This window comes from Pholcus phalangioides, unplaced genomic scaffold, assembly GCF_987345545.1.
Source record: "Pholcus phalangioides strain wild (caught in Gottingen) unplaced genomic scaffold, Ppha-v1.0 ptg000009l_1, whole genome shotgun sequence".
NCBI classification, from domain to species: domain Eukaryota; kingdom Metazoa; phylum Arthropoda; class Arachnida; order Araneae; family Pholcidae; genus Pholcus; species Pholcus phalangioides.
The window spans coordinates 24270175-24285999 of NW_028301602.1; the positions used below are offsets into that span (position 1 = coordinate 24270175).

At 36.8% G+C, this 15825-nt stretch overlaps 1 protein-coding gene across 2 annotated transcripts in view; it reads right to left on the reverse strand.

Moving 5' to 3' along the window:
* Positions 1–15510, reverse strand: part of MICAL-like (protein) — a 38396-nt gene extending 22886 nt beyond the window's left edge. The window contains exon 1 of one of the 2 annotated variants that reach the window (XM_089235817.1): positions 15229–15510. The gene's annotated coding sequence lies outside the window, so the exon portion shown is untranslated. The remainder of the gene's footprint in view (positions 1–15228) is intronic. The other variant, XM_089235818.1, reaches the window with a different exon arrangement.
* Positions 15511–15825: the final 315 nt, after the last annotated feature.

The following is a 15825-nucleotide window of genomic DNA, read 5'->3' on the forward strand; positions in this document are numbered from 1 at the left end:
CCTTTTCAGACAAGTTGGGGGGGGGGGGGGGGGAAATGGGTACAAACGGTTTTTTTTTAAAAGAGGTCTCAAAACAAAAGGATCGTAAATTAGACTGAAAAAGACGGCTTCGTCATGCGTTGACGGTTCTGAGGAACATGTCGGAACTTAAGATATTTCTTGACTAGATACTTATTTTGCATATGAAAAGGAAGTTCATTTTCTTTATTATGTTCTTTTAGATGCCCTTAACCTACATCACAAAGTCGCCGGCATAGACATACCACTACTACTAGACTGCATATGCACTTCGTAAACATTCTTCTGAAGAATTTATAACGAACTGGTGCATGAGTTCCCTCAACGCAGGGGTGCACAACTTCCCATCCGCGAAAGGCGTACGCAGGGCCGCCACTAGATACTTTGTCATACGGGGCAAGCCAGCATTTTGGCGCCCCTTTCTGGTTCAGCGCCCGGGCACAAGATCCGCCTGCTCCCCCCTAGTTGCGGCCATGGGCGTATGTAAAAAATTATCAATCTACACAACACGAAACGCTTGTGCACCCTTGTTCTACGTATTTTTGTGTTTGAGGTGTTCTTGTAATACGTTCGAAGTACAGTAAAACCCCGATAAGTCGTCACCTCATGTTATCGAGAAATTATGACGACTCAAGCGAAGTGCCATCAGATTCAATGTGCAATATTGTGAAAATCGTATAAATTTAAAGTAATATAGCATTTATTAAAATATGAATCAAAATTACAATATTAAAATTTATAGATTGCAAAATTGGAATTTGTTTTTACCTTTTTTAATCTCTTATTACTTAAATTATTGCAGTAAAATAAAAGCGTACACTTTGATTTATACTAGTAATTTTTATTTTTATTTAGACTAATCAGAGCAACTTTTAGAATAGTTAGTTTTTCTTTACAATAGAACTATTGCTCATTATTTTACATATATACATGAAATTTAAAAAATTTTAGCGTTTTAATTCATCAGTAGTTCATGATACAACTACAAGGTAATCTTGGTAATTGTTATCATGGTAATCTTTCACATACTAATTACAAGGTAATCTCGAACACAAGGGCCCCGGATAGGAAAAAGCACACATTAGAATACCTTAACTTTAGAAAAAAATGTCTGATTTTTCAACAAGGATAATTTGTTTAAACTTGAAGCCCTAAATTAGTGAGACCCATGCAGAAATCAGATCTAGCTCGAATAGTCCCTAACGTTTCAAAAATCTTAGTCGTCGGCAAATGAACTTCCCCAACGTAACTTTCGTTACTTAAACTGTTCTGCTTTGGTACATAGGCTCGTTGGTGACTTTTAAGCATACGACAATGCTGTTAACAAGCACCTTTTTTAAAGGGAGCCATAAAAATAATCTGTTCCTCTCTCTCTCTCAAACTTTTTCATAGTGACGAGTAAACCGAAATAAGTGACGAATAAACGAGGGTCTGATAATATTGTTGTCTATGAAAGCTGGAGGGGACTGAAGAAAACCGACGACTTAACTGGAGTGACGACTTAACGAGGTTTTACTGTATTACCAATCTTCCAAATTGGAAGTGAAAGCGATAAGTACCTGACATTCAGCGATCGTGATACAGTGAAAACCGCGTATAACGACGCCTTCTGCAACGATAATCGCCAATATTAACGATATTACTCTCTGGTCTCGGTGCCTTTCCATAGTGTTCATAGAAGGAATTCTATAACAATAACTACTTTATAGCGATACGCCTTGCTCGTTCCTTGAATATCGTTATAGAGGCGTTTCACTACAATAGTTTTTCCTCTGTAGAGCAGCGTTTCTCAACTGCTCCTGACATTAGTGTCAAACTGAGCAGTGAGTGATTCCACATTTTATTTCCATTTTTCGTATCACCGGGCTTTTCACTCAAAAAAATAAAAATAAATAAATAAAAATATTAATCGGGCCGAGGCTTTCAAATGTTGAGAACCACTGCTATAGAGACTTTTTTTTTTGAAGAGAAGACCGGCTCGCATTTGCACTTCGAAGTTGGAAAATCATTTTCAGCGCCACCTGCAGGATTGAACCCGGCTCTCATGATACCCACACGATCGCAGGTACAGTGGCAATAATAGTCATTCTCGTTCACCAGATGAAGAGCTGTAATAGTGATGGATTTCACACAGCTAATTATAACATTATGGTAGTCACGCGGTTGCTTCAGTGAATTTTGAGAAATCCCTTCTTGACGAGTCTTTGCATCATAAAATTAAGATACTGACAAAATTTCAAATTTATAGTTTCAGCAGCTTTCACTCGGCATGATTTCTCTACATAAAATTTCAACTCCTCTTAAGGGTCGAATTTTGAAAAACCGTCTTAGAGAGTCTTTATGTGTCATGAAATAAAACTACTAGTTCCAAATAATCAAAATCTATCCCGTTTACGATCTAACGCAGACCTTGAATGGTTTTATCTAGGTTATATCGCACAGAAGCTATACGCAAATTTATGCACTTGCATGTACCATCATCATCGTACTCCCCCTCCCTTCAAGCCCATCTCCGACTATGGTTCATATCCTAGACTTGCAATAATTTATTGTAAAGATAACACACTTTCGTACTACTGTCACGCGAGGAACAGCTTCGTCAGAGACGTTTGAAACACGCCCAAGAACAGAACTTATAAGGAACACGGCATGGAAAATTACCTTTTAATCGCCATCGACACATTCATTAATCCTAAAACCACTGATTACAATCGATAAGATCTGACGATATAAGCTGCTGTTAATTTCTTTCCTGTGGCTTGACAAATAACTCCTTCCACCAGTAGAAATTTTAGATACGAAATCTTTTATCTGAATTTTTATTTATTTTTGATGAATCTAGTAATTGAGTGATTTGTGTTCGACGTGAAAAAAATCCAAGTTAATTTCAGGTTAATTTTTTTCGTTCATTCGATCCGCTTCACAGACTATAGAAAAAAACGAGTAACTCTAGACTAATTAGACTGCATTATGCTAATTTATTTCGGTAGCATTATTAGTTAAAAACGACGAGGGCGAAAAAACAAAAGCGACGGATATACTTTCTACATACAGAACAGGTTTCGGTCTATTCAACTGGAAAAGCTGTGTGCACGCGAAACAGCTCAAGTTACACGCTGCCCGTTTTAATGATGTCTGGACTTGGATCGGATACAGAGTCCAAGAACCTATTCAACTCGCTTGATTTCAAAACGAGCTACGGAATGAAATATTTTACTTAAAAGAAATTTGACTAATGAATAAAAATTGGCCATTGTTTTGAATTACATTCAAACAACTTTATCGCTTCCTGTAAAAATCATGCAATTTTAACCCCTTCGCTTACAAGCGAATTGGCAAGGAATTCGGATGCTCTTTATTTGACGAATCGTCAAATCGTAACCTTGTGTCCCAACCTAACTGCACGTTAGAAAAAAAGGAAGAAGAAAAAAAAAAAAAAAAAATGAAAGTCGTAATATTAAGTGCTTCGATAGTAAAAGTGGTTAAATCTCTACTGCGGATGATAAAGCATCCGAATTATGGGTAAGACATTGATGACATTTCGAGGATAAAAACTGCAGGACACTAGAGGATAAATATTTCGCACAATAAATAGGCTCCCAAACCCTCTCACGATTGTAATTTATTATTTTAATATAAATACACACAATTTCTGTTCACGTTTTATAAAAGTTTCGATTTGCAATCAGCAGAAGTGAAAATACTTGACATTCTGATTCAACACCGTCGGCATCTATCATCGGGAAAACACTAGTACGTATTTTCTCTGTTGAAATAACCCCTTTTGAAATCAATTAGGTTATTCAAATTAGCTTCTAGCCTTGTAAACGGAAGCGAAATCTTTCCGGTTTTCGATTGTGAAACAGATGCGTCTAGGCCGGTATTACACTATAAAAGTTTGATACAATCCCTTGTATAAAACTCAAAAAATTCAACCAATAAAGTTCATAGGTTACATTCGAGCAAATGAAACTGATAATCTTATTGGTGGCATTTTACAAGTTTTATAAAATTACTTTTATCAAACTTTTATAGTGTAATCCCGGCCTAATTATGATCGGATGTACGTATATCTAATGAAGTACGACTCTCTTCTGAATCTACGATTTCATGCTTGTGAAACAGCGAGACGGAAAATCAATGGCTACTCCATATTTCCAATGTCTGGATATATCATGCAGATCTCCAAAGGGAACTGGAGGGGGAGGGAATGTACATTCGAGAAACATACTGACCAGCGGAGGTGACATTCACGCCAGCCAGTTCGCTCGGAAACGATCGAGAAATATCAGCAACCAATAATTTAAATCCAATCTTTTTACGGAACAGACCGACAAACATGCGACAAAAGAAATCTTACCACCTCTTTAAAGGACATGGATGATCAACAGAGCAGATTTCCACGTGCACAGAGATAGGCTCGATGTAATGTCAACCTACGACCATTAAAAATGAAACTCTCATTGGGAAGGTAAAAGTTACACCCATAGTCATTGAAATGAGAATGACGATAATAAGCCGGTCTTCCTGTTGTTGATTACGTGCAGTTATACTACGGTGCCTATGAATCACTACCTCGACCATGTAATGCTAAGAACACTTGTTTTTAGATAACACCTTCATTTTCATAAATACCTGATGAGAAGCATGTGCAATGTCATCAAAAATATAGAAATGGATGAGAGCCAATTATGATTCATCTGTACATATTATAAGTGAACTTGAAACCCAGTGGCGTAGCCGGGGGGGGGGGGGAAGCAGAGGGAGCGATTGCTCCCCCAATTGAAAATTTTGCCTACATTGGCGCCTATTTTTCTAAATGACTTTGATCTTTAAAAAAAAGTTGAAAAAAATATGTATTGACTTTTTCATTTTCTAACTTCATTGACTAAAATGTTAAGGAAAAAAAAAATCGACATTTATATTTGCGCCTCTTGCAGTTTCACGGTGATTGGGTTTGTACCAATCCTTAAGAGAAGAAGGAAAAAAAAGAAAGTGGAGGTTTTCATTATACCATTTTTGACAATTACTCTCAAGCTCTTCATCTGGAAGCATGTTCAGATCAGCCCCTGTTCCCCCCACCTTTATTAAAGGGCAGAATCTCTCTTGCTCGCTTCTAGCTGTAACTTTTTTCTCTGGCTATTGGTCGTTCTCGGTAGAGCTCCTAGACCTTTCATAGGTATGAGGATATGGCGTTCACGAAATGCTCATTCTGTTCTGAAGGGCCACCAAGAGCATTGACTAAGGCGCCTTTTGAAGAAATTAGGCACAGGAACCTATTGTGGACAGACCACTGAATCTATGAAGTAATGGCTAGGATTCAAGCTCCACGAAGTATCGCCTTTTCTTTGGGCGCTTTAGGTAGAGTTTGAGCTCCTAGAAATACCACTTTGTGTATGGGGGACTTAGCTAGATTCATAGTGCCTAGTATTGCCACGTTATCTGCAGGTATCTTGGCAAGAGCTACTAGCTTGTGTATAGGGCAGTGTCAAATACTAGGAAAAGGTGAAAAACAGCTATGGGCTTTTGAGCTCTAAAAACCCAAGATTTTGGGGCACAAAAGGGGGTTCTGGAAGAGTTTCTTAAAGGTGGGTAAATAAAAACCTATAATCTTTAGTCAATAGAGCTTTGATATGCAAAGAATGGTAGAGGAAATTATAGTCTTCTATATTTGTACGATAATATATTATACGGTGATAGAGTGCATAGTTTTATGTCAAAACGTGACTTTTTCAGAAACATTATCCTTTTTCATGATGTAATTTCTCTTTTCTATGAATCACTGTCTGTTTCATCATTATGCATATACAGCAGTGCCGAATCGGAGAAATTATTCCATGGAAAAAGTTATGGCTGGTGTGTTTGTTAACTCATGGCATGTATTACATCTCCCCTCCAATTAATCCAGTGTTTCTTAAACTTTTGGCACCCGTGCCCCCCCCCGACTTCGTCATCATTTATCCGTGACTGCCCAGAATAGCCTGGCGCAGGGGGGGGGGGGGGTCTCGAACTTTTTTCCTCCCGAAGTGCCCCTTTCCCCTATTCAATGCTTATCCACAACCTCCGTCAGCTCCCTAGAGCTGTTAAACGTTTTTTTTACGAAAAAAATATTTTCGAAAAACCTTTGTCGGGGACACCACGGAGCATCCCGAAGGTTTTTCAAAGAGATTCATTGTTAAACTGCTCTGGGGAGCCACGGGCGAGCATTGATTAAAGTAACGGGGCACCGCAGATGGAAAAAGTTTGAAAACCCCTGCGCTAGTCTGTACCATTCATCACTCATATATTTTCATTCCTCTCTGATTTGTTATAAAACACATCATGAATTTATTTCACTAGAAATAAATATACATATACTATGCGCAATGCCTTTTTAAGTTGTTCAACTCCGAGCTGAGAGAGAGAACTCCCCTTTAAATAGTATCTCCAAAGGAAGCCGGTAGATAATAAAACGTAAGAAATACTTCAATCGATTCATACACCTGCCACTTTCACTTCGATTCGGAAGATGAGCAGTGGCATCACAAACACGCATCAGAAATACTTGAATAGATTACAGACACACAAGACAATTTCTAGCTCACACTAATTCGTTTGAAGCAGTGGTTCCTAAACCTTTTTGGATTCAGGCCATCCTCCGCTTGTCCGTCCGTCTGCAATCTAGTAGTATGTGATAACCACTGCGATCGTGTGGGCATCACGATGGATTCATCCCGGTTTGAACCCCACTAGTGGCACAGTCGCGGTTGACTGAAAAGCGAGTCTTCTTTTTTTTCAATTTAGGTACGAATGTTAACCTATCTTTCGTTTGGAAAGCCTTCCCGCAGAGAGCAGACAGGCTTCCACCGTGGTATTTGCATAACACGAAACTTCAGGTATCTGCCAGTTTTACTTCTAATATGGAAGACAGGGCAAAACTTCTCGAATCGAAACCATGCATAACTATGACATCTTATATACGTTATGGTCACGCATAATATAAGAAAGAACTTTCCGGCATGCATTAATTTGTTAGAAATTCCATAAGAGAAATGTCTTGGAAGTACATGCACGATTGAGTAGAAGTAGTGTACATGAGATACACACACACGTGCTTACGATACGAGTGTAAGATGATAAAAGCGATTAAATGGAAGCATGAAGATTTCTCTGTACTTTCATATCTTGGAATAATTTTAGAGAGAAAGAAAATATATATTATTTCTTTTTTTTATATATATATATTTTTTATTCTATCATTTTTTATATGTTAATCTAATTTTTTTTTTCAAACTACCTGTTAGGGTGACTTCCCAGTTGTTTTTGGTGTTTGCATTTGTATAAGTACACAAAACATAAAATGGAATTTACATTTTTTTTAAATTAATTAAAATACATTAATCAAATTGAAAGCTAATTAATTTAATTTGAAAAATAACATCCACTGAAAACAAAATAAATTTGATTTTTTTTTAAATTGGGAAATTTAAAGTTCTTTCCACTAATGCATAATTTTAAGTTTGCGCCTTAAGCACGAACAAAAAAATGGCGCCTTTCCCAATTTCGCTCCCCCATGGACCAAAACCTGGCTACGCCACTGTTGAAACCCCTTCAAGAGGGCCACCACCCATTTTTTTTTGGGGGGGGGGACTGGTTCTTCGGGAAGGTCGCCACTTCAGAGAGGGAAAATAATATGCAGTCGACGCTCGATATAATGACCCCTCTTCGTCCCGTCGAAAACGTACGTTGTATTGGGAGGGTCGTTACATCGAAAGTAAAACATATACAATAATCGCACTATGAAAACATTTGGGACTTATCCTACTAGTCTATGTATGCAATAGAATGGTCGTTATAACGAGCGTCTACTGTGTAAGGGAAAAATTCCGGAATAGAAAAAAATGGTCATATAGAAAGGTGGTACTTCAGAGAGGTTTTATTCAGTGGCGCTTTGGAGCCAGGGGTGCTCGATCAATCCCATTTTTTTAGTACGTGGTCGAGCAACCCCACAATCAATCCAGAAATCAAAATCTCCCACACGAAACTAAAGTCGAACGAACACATACATAAAACACTTCCTTACCCCACATTCCACTTTATACGCTAAAATATGTTTATTGATGTATATGTCTGTCTATTTAAATTTAACCCTTTGAATACTAACGGAGCATAAATGTCCCACTAAGATTTCAAAATTTACTACTGGGACAAAAATTATGCAGAAGCTAATTGTAATATATCCGTCATAAAGCTAGACCAGTTACTCATGTTTTATCTTGTTACTCAGGCGCTGAAGAAAAAAAATTCCAAACTGAATTTATTGTATTTGTGACTTATTTTGTCCATTTTAATATTAAATGAGGTAAAAAAAAACGTGATCAAAGGGTTACTACAGTGGCTCTAGTGAATTTTCATCTCTGTAGGTCTATATGCTATTCAGTCACCGACATGCAAAAGAGTTAGGCCTATCACCCAATGCAGTGAAACTCCTCTTAAAGGTCACCTCTCTTTTACGGCCAAATAATAATTTCCCCATTGTATAATAAAAGTATGCATTTCAAACCCCTGATTAACGGTCACTCCTCTTTTATGGACGAATCTTTTTGTCCCACCGTTGTCCGCAAAAGAGAGGTTCTACTGTACCTAAACAAAAACAAAAAAAAAAACGGAATTTCGTACATGTTTGCATTTACTAGCAGCGAACACTTCCAGAGAGAATGCTCTCTCTTTTTTTTTACAAAATGAATGCTTAATTCACGAATCAGTTCGAAACGATCGATTACTTTTTCGAATAAAATTATAATTTGAACATTTTTGTCTAAAAATGGACATGGTTTCAGAAAGCTTGTAAAAAATCCGTATTATTTTTCAGTTATTGAGAGTTTTCTTAGCGTTTATATCGACGTTTTTCTTTCGTAAGAAACCTAAATTTAGCAAAGAAATGCACTAGGGCAAATTCTACAACCACAAAATATCTGAAGAAGAAACACGAACAATGACCCTCAACCAGTTGTTTGTGAGCAACCCTTTAAGGTCATGCCAAGTCTTTTAAGAGAAATCATGTTTTGCATATAAAAATCGTCCGCAATCTATCACGGAGAAGATCAAAGCAAGAAGCAAGTGCATTCATAACTAGTTCCATACTACCCAGTCTCGAGGCCGGTATCAAAACAATAATGAAAGCATGGAGGGGGAAAAAACTGCACTAGAAGAATTTTTTTCCTCACATAATCAGACTATTCACAGGGAATACAATGGAATCCCCTGAGCGAAACCGAACTTCGAGGTAAGAAAACCCGGAAAATGAAACCAGAGACTCTTTTAGGAATTTTTGGGCGTCGCCCACATACACTATCAATCCTTCCCAATGCTGGGAAATAGGTCATATGTAGAAAGAACTTTCTTGCTGTCTTTTACACTAGCGAAAAGGTCGGGTGGGAGGCCCCCTAAAAACACAACACCTCATAACCGCAGTTTACTCTCTTGAAATAAAATCGCGAAAAAGAGATGTGTAGGAATCTACTTATTTCCATTTTTCTGTTCTTTTAGAATTTTTAGACACTTTTTCCCGTCATTCTCCTACAGTGGAATCACGAAAGAAATCACTGTGATTATCTGACTCACATCATAACAAAAACCTAAAATTCTTTCAAACAGGAATATGCTGTGTTAGAAGATACACTCAGACAGAAACACGCGTTAATGCTTTCTGAAGCGAAACGTTGAGGGAGGCACATCATTTTCCAAGGAACAAAGATTTTGACCGAAAATCATAGGGTCTGTGCCTATCCGCAATTTACAAGGATATTATTTGTGATTTCCTGACCGCTGTTTTCACCACGAAACGAACAACAATGGTCAAATGGGCTTTCGGTCAAAGTGAAAGTGTCTGGACCCAACCAACAAGAATTCATTTGAGTTTAATGGCGTGATAGCAATTTGCACTTTCTGGATGCAATAAAGACCCTAACAAAAATATAGGCATTTATTATTTTATTCAATAGGCACAACGAAAGTATACTCGTAACTCGACGTGTGCTATGTCACACAGCCTAGCTATATTCCTTCACGGTTGCTGAAAACGAAAATAAAGTTTACTTATATAAATTCACAGGCGTTGATAACTACTTAAAAGTCCTTTGTCAGTGTTTTTCCATCAAAGATTCGATGTAAAATACATGAAGAGAGAATAAATCAATTTTTCCCCTGTCTAGATGCATTTCTGATTCATAATTTTAGGGAGTCTGAATCATGGGAGAAAAGAAAAAATTTTGACAGATTAAAATTTATGTCCAACTTCGCACTTCAATACCAATAATGTCCTTCAAAATAATTCCAGAGCTGCTCACTCATCTGGCAAAATCCGGTGATGGACGTCATTTCCCGTATTTAAGCAATACATTACAACTATTCCGTCATGTTTAGACGTAATCTACGATTTACAATTAATTAATATCACGAGTGAGACAGACGGACGTGAGAGATGCGTAGTGGCCATGAGAAGGCCACGCTCTCATTGAGGAAGAAGACTTAATATAAATGGTATATTCTTCATTTATTTTTTACTCCCTTAGTTCAACCCATTGTCCTCGTTTAGCGATAAAAGATTACGAACAAAACCAAAATGAAAAGAAGCGCATGTACTACAAACGAGATTAAAATAAAAATAAAATAATAACGCTTGATAACAGTCTTCGTCGTCATCATCATCACGTTGCCATTGTTCCAGTTACCTAGAAAATATCCGAAGAAATAAAAGAAGAAAATGGTCGCAGAGAGAGAGAGAGAGAGAGAGAAAAGATCCATGGTATCTCACGGCTGGATGATTACGATGATGAGATAATAAAAACTGATTCCTTTCCCAAATGCTATACTGTGCTACGGTATGAAACTCAGAAGAAAGTTTTTAAATTGTTTTGCCAGCTCATATGCCTTAAGGGGCAGTTTGTCATGCAGACATTATACTCGAAATTCCACTCATGATAAAGAGAACCCATAGCAGAATGTGATATGAATTTCTACAGTGACTACCGATTTCAGATTAAACAAGAAATACAGTGGTACCTTAGCTAACGAAGATAATTCATTTCGGAATCGTGTCCGTTAGTCGAATCACGATTTCCCATAGTTTTCTATGGAAAAAAATCGTTTAATTTGTTCCAGATATTGCTCAGAATTTAAAAATACGTTTTTTAAAACAACCCAAGAGAGCTATAAAAATGACAAACTGATCAAAGGCTAAAATGTACAGCTTCAAAATTAGATAAATGAGAATTTACAGGAAGATGATACTGAAAGATCGTTTTATTTTACACTGTATACACAACTAACACCAGCTATAACCTACTAAAGCTGGTGGTGACACAACCCAGTAGAATTCGTAGGTGTCCCCATCTATTTGTGACTTGATCAGCTCATTGTTGTGTTCAGTACTACGTTTCAATAGCATGTGCTTGCCAACGCTGAAATATTTTGTGGCTTGACCCTCGACAGATCATACAGGATCCCTTGGATCACTATCATGAATATTTGCATTGATTCCCCCCACCATCGTGTTTGTTTTTCCCTATTCATGTTTTATCTTCCCCTGTTTTGTATGTTTTTGTCAATAAATCATTATTATTAGATGGACATGAGTTAATCGGGTTCGAGTAACAGTAATACTGTTGATTATTGGCCCTAAAATTCAGCTCACGACACATGCGACTATTTTATTTATTAATTAATGGCTTCAACATAAAATTTCATAGAAACACACACACAAATAAGTTTTGCCAACTCAAATACAATCTGTAAATTATGACAGGGTTCCCAGGAAAATCTGCTTCATCATTTTCCTGATCCAAACTCATGAAAAAAAAAAAAAAAATATATATATATATATATAATTCAAATCTTTCCCTGCCAAGTAATTTTCAAGTTCATTTTTTCCCCCTCCACAAAGAATTTTTCCCTGACTTTTATCAAATATTTGCGTATTTCCCCAATTTATGCCAAAAATTTTACGTTTTCCCAGACCATTTTTCATTTCCCTGACTCTTGCCTGTATGAAATTCATCCTAAATTCGAATAGACTGACACAAGTTGAACACAAAAGTGGGAGATATTTCCACAATGTAGATCAGGACTTGACAAATCCCAGGCGCCGGGTCATGATGGTGACTACAAAATCGGGATTGGTGACTAAAATCTTCTATAAGTGATTGCTAAATCAGACTCTAAGAATAACAACATTTTCTGTTCTCTGAACTGAACTTTCACTCATTGGAGTAGACTATATGAGTCATTATACTCCACAGACTTTCTATTTGGATGAGATCAGGACTTATCTGTGGCCAGTCCAGTAGAATCACACTTTTCATTTTAAAATAGGTTTTCGAAATGTTGGACATATGCATGGGAGCATAATCATGATGAAAAACACCAGTTCTCTACCCCCAAAAAATGTAACTATAAAAGGAATTCGGGTACAAATATAATAGCAGAGTGGAACCTCCGAAAATGGATACTTTTTAAAATTCCATCAACAGGCTTCAACGTATTTTACTACATATCAACAGACAAAATTTTTGGTCCCAAAGGCGAATTCCATATCAACCAACCAGTAACAAAAGTACTGTGACTGCACTATCTCACTGTTCACAAAGAAAAAAGAAAGTGATAAACTATAGAAGACTTATGGAACAAACACAGTATAATGCTATGGAAATCGAACAATTTAAATCGATTATGATTTTATAATCAACTAGCTTTAATACTTGACATTGCCCAGGTTTTCTCAGTATACTGGGAGCATTAAAGAAGTGAAAAACCATTGTAAGATATGTATGAGACATATCGTTAGGGAACCATGATAACCAAAATAAACATTCCTTAAGTCAATGTTAAGACCTATGGACCATTGTTGCTCAATGGTCTCTGATTATGTTTTTGGCCTATTTGAGGATTTGTCCTGCTCTGACAAACTTTTAAAATAGCTTATATCATAAGTTGGGTCCTGTTTTGTTTATCTGCCGAATTTAGAGACAATTGGTCTAAAAGTATATATTTGCATAGAGAACATACACACAGAAAATTAGTTATATATATAATCGACACTCGATGTAATGACCCCCCCCCCTGTTCCATCAAAAATGGACGTTATATAGGGAGGGTCGTTATATCAAAAGGAAAACATATATGACAGTCATTATATGAAAACATTTGAGACTTATCCTAACAGTAGTAATGGAATGGGCCAAACGTAGTCACTATAACGAGCAATATAGGATTGTATGTTTGATTTATGATTGTGTATGTAGATTACGATCTTGTAACTTCTTTATATTTGATTTTTTTACACCTGCTATGTTTATATTACTTATTTCCCTGCATTAGCTGGAATGCTGCAAAATTTTAGAAACACCAGATTTTTAAATATTGCGGTCTGGTCCATTCCCGAGACGATGGGAAAAGCAAGGTTTAATTGCATTATACATTCGGCCAATTTGATGGATTTTCGTAATATATATATTTAAGAACTTTCCATTGTAATGTATGTTTTTTTTTTCTATGATAAATTGTCAGAGGTACCCAGTTCCTGAGGACAATAAGTGGATATCGCTGTATGGCAATGTGGACTGGGTATTTCTCAGTTTAACAGTTTTCAAAGTTAGAGGCAATCACAAGTAGTTATGGCTCTCACCAGGAGTTGAAGCTCAGATCTTTCAAACCCAAAACTAATGCATTAATCATTGGGCAGCTATAGTTTGAAACAGTGATGCACACTCTCCACCCCACAAAGAGAAGTCAATACAGTAGATACATAAGTTTCGGTCTTTGTTTTTATATCTCGTTTTTATAACTTATGAAGGCGCACCCAAAAGTAATCAGAATTGTCTTACAGTAAGCGGAACAGTTTTAGTATGCGGTTCTTCTACTAGGTAAATGTAAAACCTCCTCCTCTTGGGCCAATGTGACAAGTGAGAAGATCGTGTTCGGCATCTGTGAATATTTTCATGGAAGCTGTTTAGCTTGTTCTTTGTTTTTGGTCATGGCAGACTTCTGCGAACAGTGCTGGTCTATGAAGTTTTGATTCCTGCTTGGGAAAAAATCAGTAGAAACTACTGAGATGTTAGAAAAAGCTTACAGTGATGCTATTATGGATAAAGCTCAAGTGTATGGATGGTTTCCCATGTATCAACCGAAAGTGAAATATTGACTGACAACCAAACTAACTGCTAAGACGACTGCAACAATAGTGCGCACAGAAAAGACCAGACTTGTGAGAGAGAAGCGACTGGTTTTTGCATCATGCCAATGCTCCGTTTCAAACTTTCTTCACAGTGCACTAATTGTTGATGAGAATTTCCCTATTCTGGGAAATCCAATATGCCAACCGAATTTATTGGTGATTGCTGTTTGAAAACCATGCCAGTGACACATTTCAGGTGGGAGGACAAGAAACCATAACTTTTTTGCAGATATCATGCCAAATTCAGCCAAAAACTCGTGTTTTTCATCTGAAAAAAATTGAAAAATTCCCAAGCAAAGGATGCACAATGACAAACAGGGATTCGGCTCAATAAACTTCAATGAGGAACACAATGAAATCAGACCTAAGACACTGCTGACAATAAGAAATGAAAATGCAGCAAAAATAGATAAAGACTTGAAAAACATTTCTGCTGCTGATGAAAACTTTTGAAAGAGCCACAGTACCAAGGCAATCAGTTGGTGTCATCAAATAACCACCAAATTCGAAGCAACCCCACTTATGGAATCTTGGCCCTAGGTCACTTGAGTGACCATGAACCACTGAAGTGATGTGGAACTGTATTACGAGCAACTTAAGTGATCTGGTGACATGCCACTTAAGTTCATTTTTACAAATTTAGGTTTAAGGTTGCTGGTCATGGGTTTGTTCTAAATTTATAGCGTAAAAAAATAATAGGGTTTGCCCCGGTGCTGCATTGTCAGCCCCATCTCTATGCAGGACCCACGTTTCAGTATTCATCAACACAAAAACATCATACCTAGTAGTTCGATTTATAAACTTGAAATATTATCTTGATATACTCAACACAGTTCAATTATCAGTGATAGCTGAAGTGAATCCTAATGAAGGTAATCTAATAATTGAATAAGATTTTTCAAATCCCTGATGTCACTGAGTACTTAAAACATTTACTATAAATTACTAGAGATAATTTTTTTTTATACTAATGTTTTACAAAAATGATGTGAATTTACCTTTAAAACCATCCAAGTTGATTTAAAATAAATCTTCACATGATGTTGATCATGTCTCCGAAAAGAGCTTCGTCCATCACCTTTAGTAATTAAAATCCTATGGCTACGAAATCAATTAGAAACGTTAATTAAAAGCAAATCAGTCGGGGGTGATGATGGGTGAGCAGCGCTTACGTGATGACCGCAAGAGGGGAAAAGAGGTTTGACAACAAACCCCAAATCTCAAGTATTTTGATGTTTTGATTATTTTGAGGATCATATCAGGTGACTGGACTTGACATCTCTTCTTGGTTCACATGATGTCACGTGATCTATTTTTTTTTTTTAAATTTGAAAATTGTCACATCAAATATGCGATGCTATCATTAAACACATTAAATTATTCAATATTTATAATTTATTTATTAATAATTTTTTTATTGAATATCTAGTTCTCTTTCTTACATCGTTTTCCTTCCATCAAACTGCTACTGCTGCCATCTTTTATGATATCAATCAACTTCTTTAAAAAGTGATATCAACACCCGCTATCCATATCAGCCAGCTGTTAAAAAACCTGTGTATGTTCCTCGGTTACGTCACCATCCGGTGTCAGCA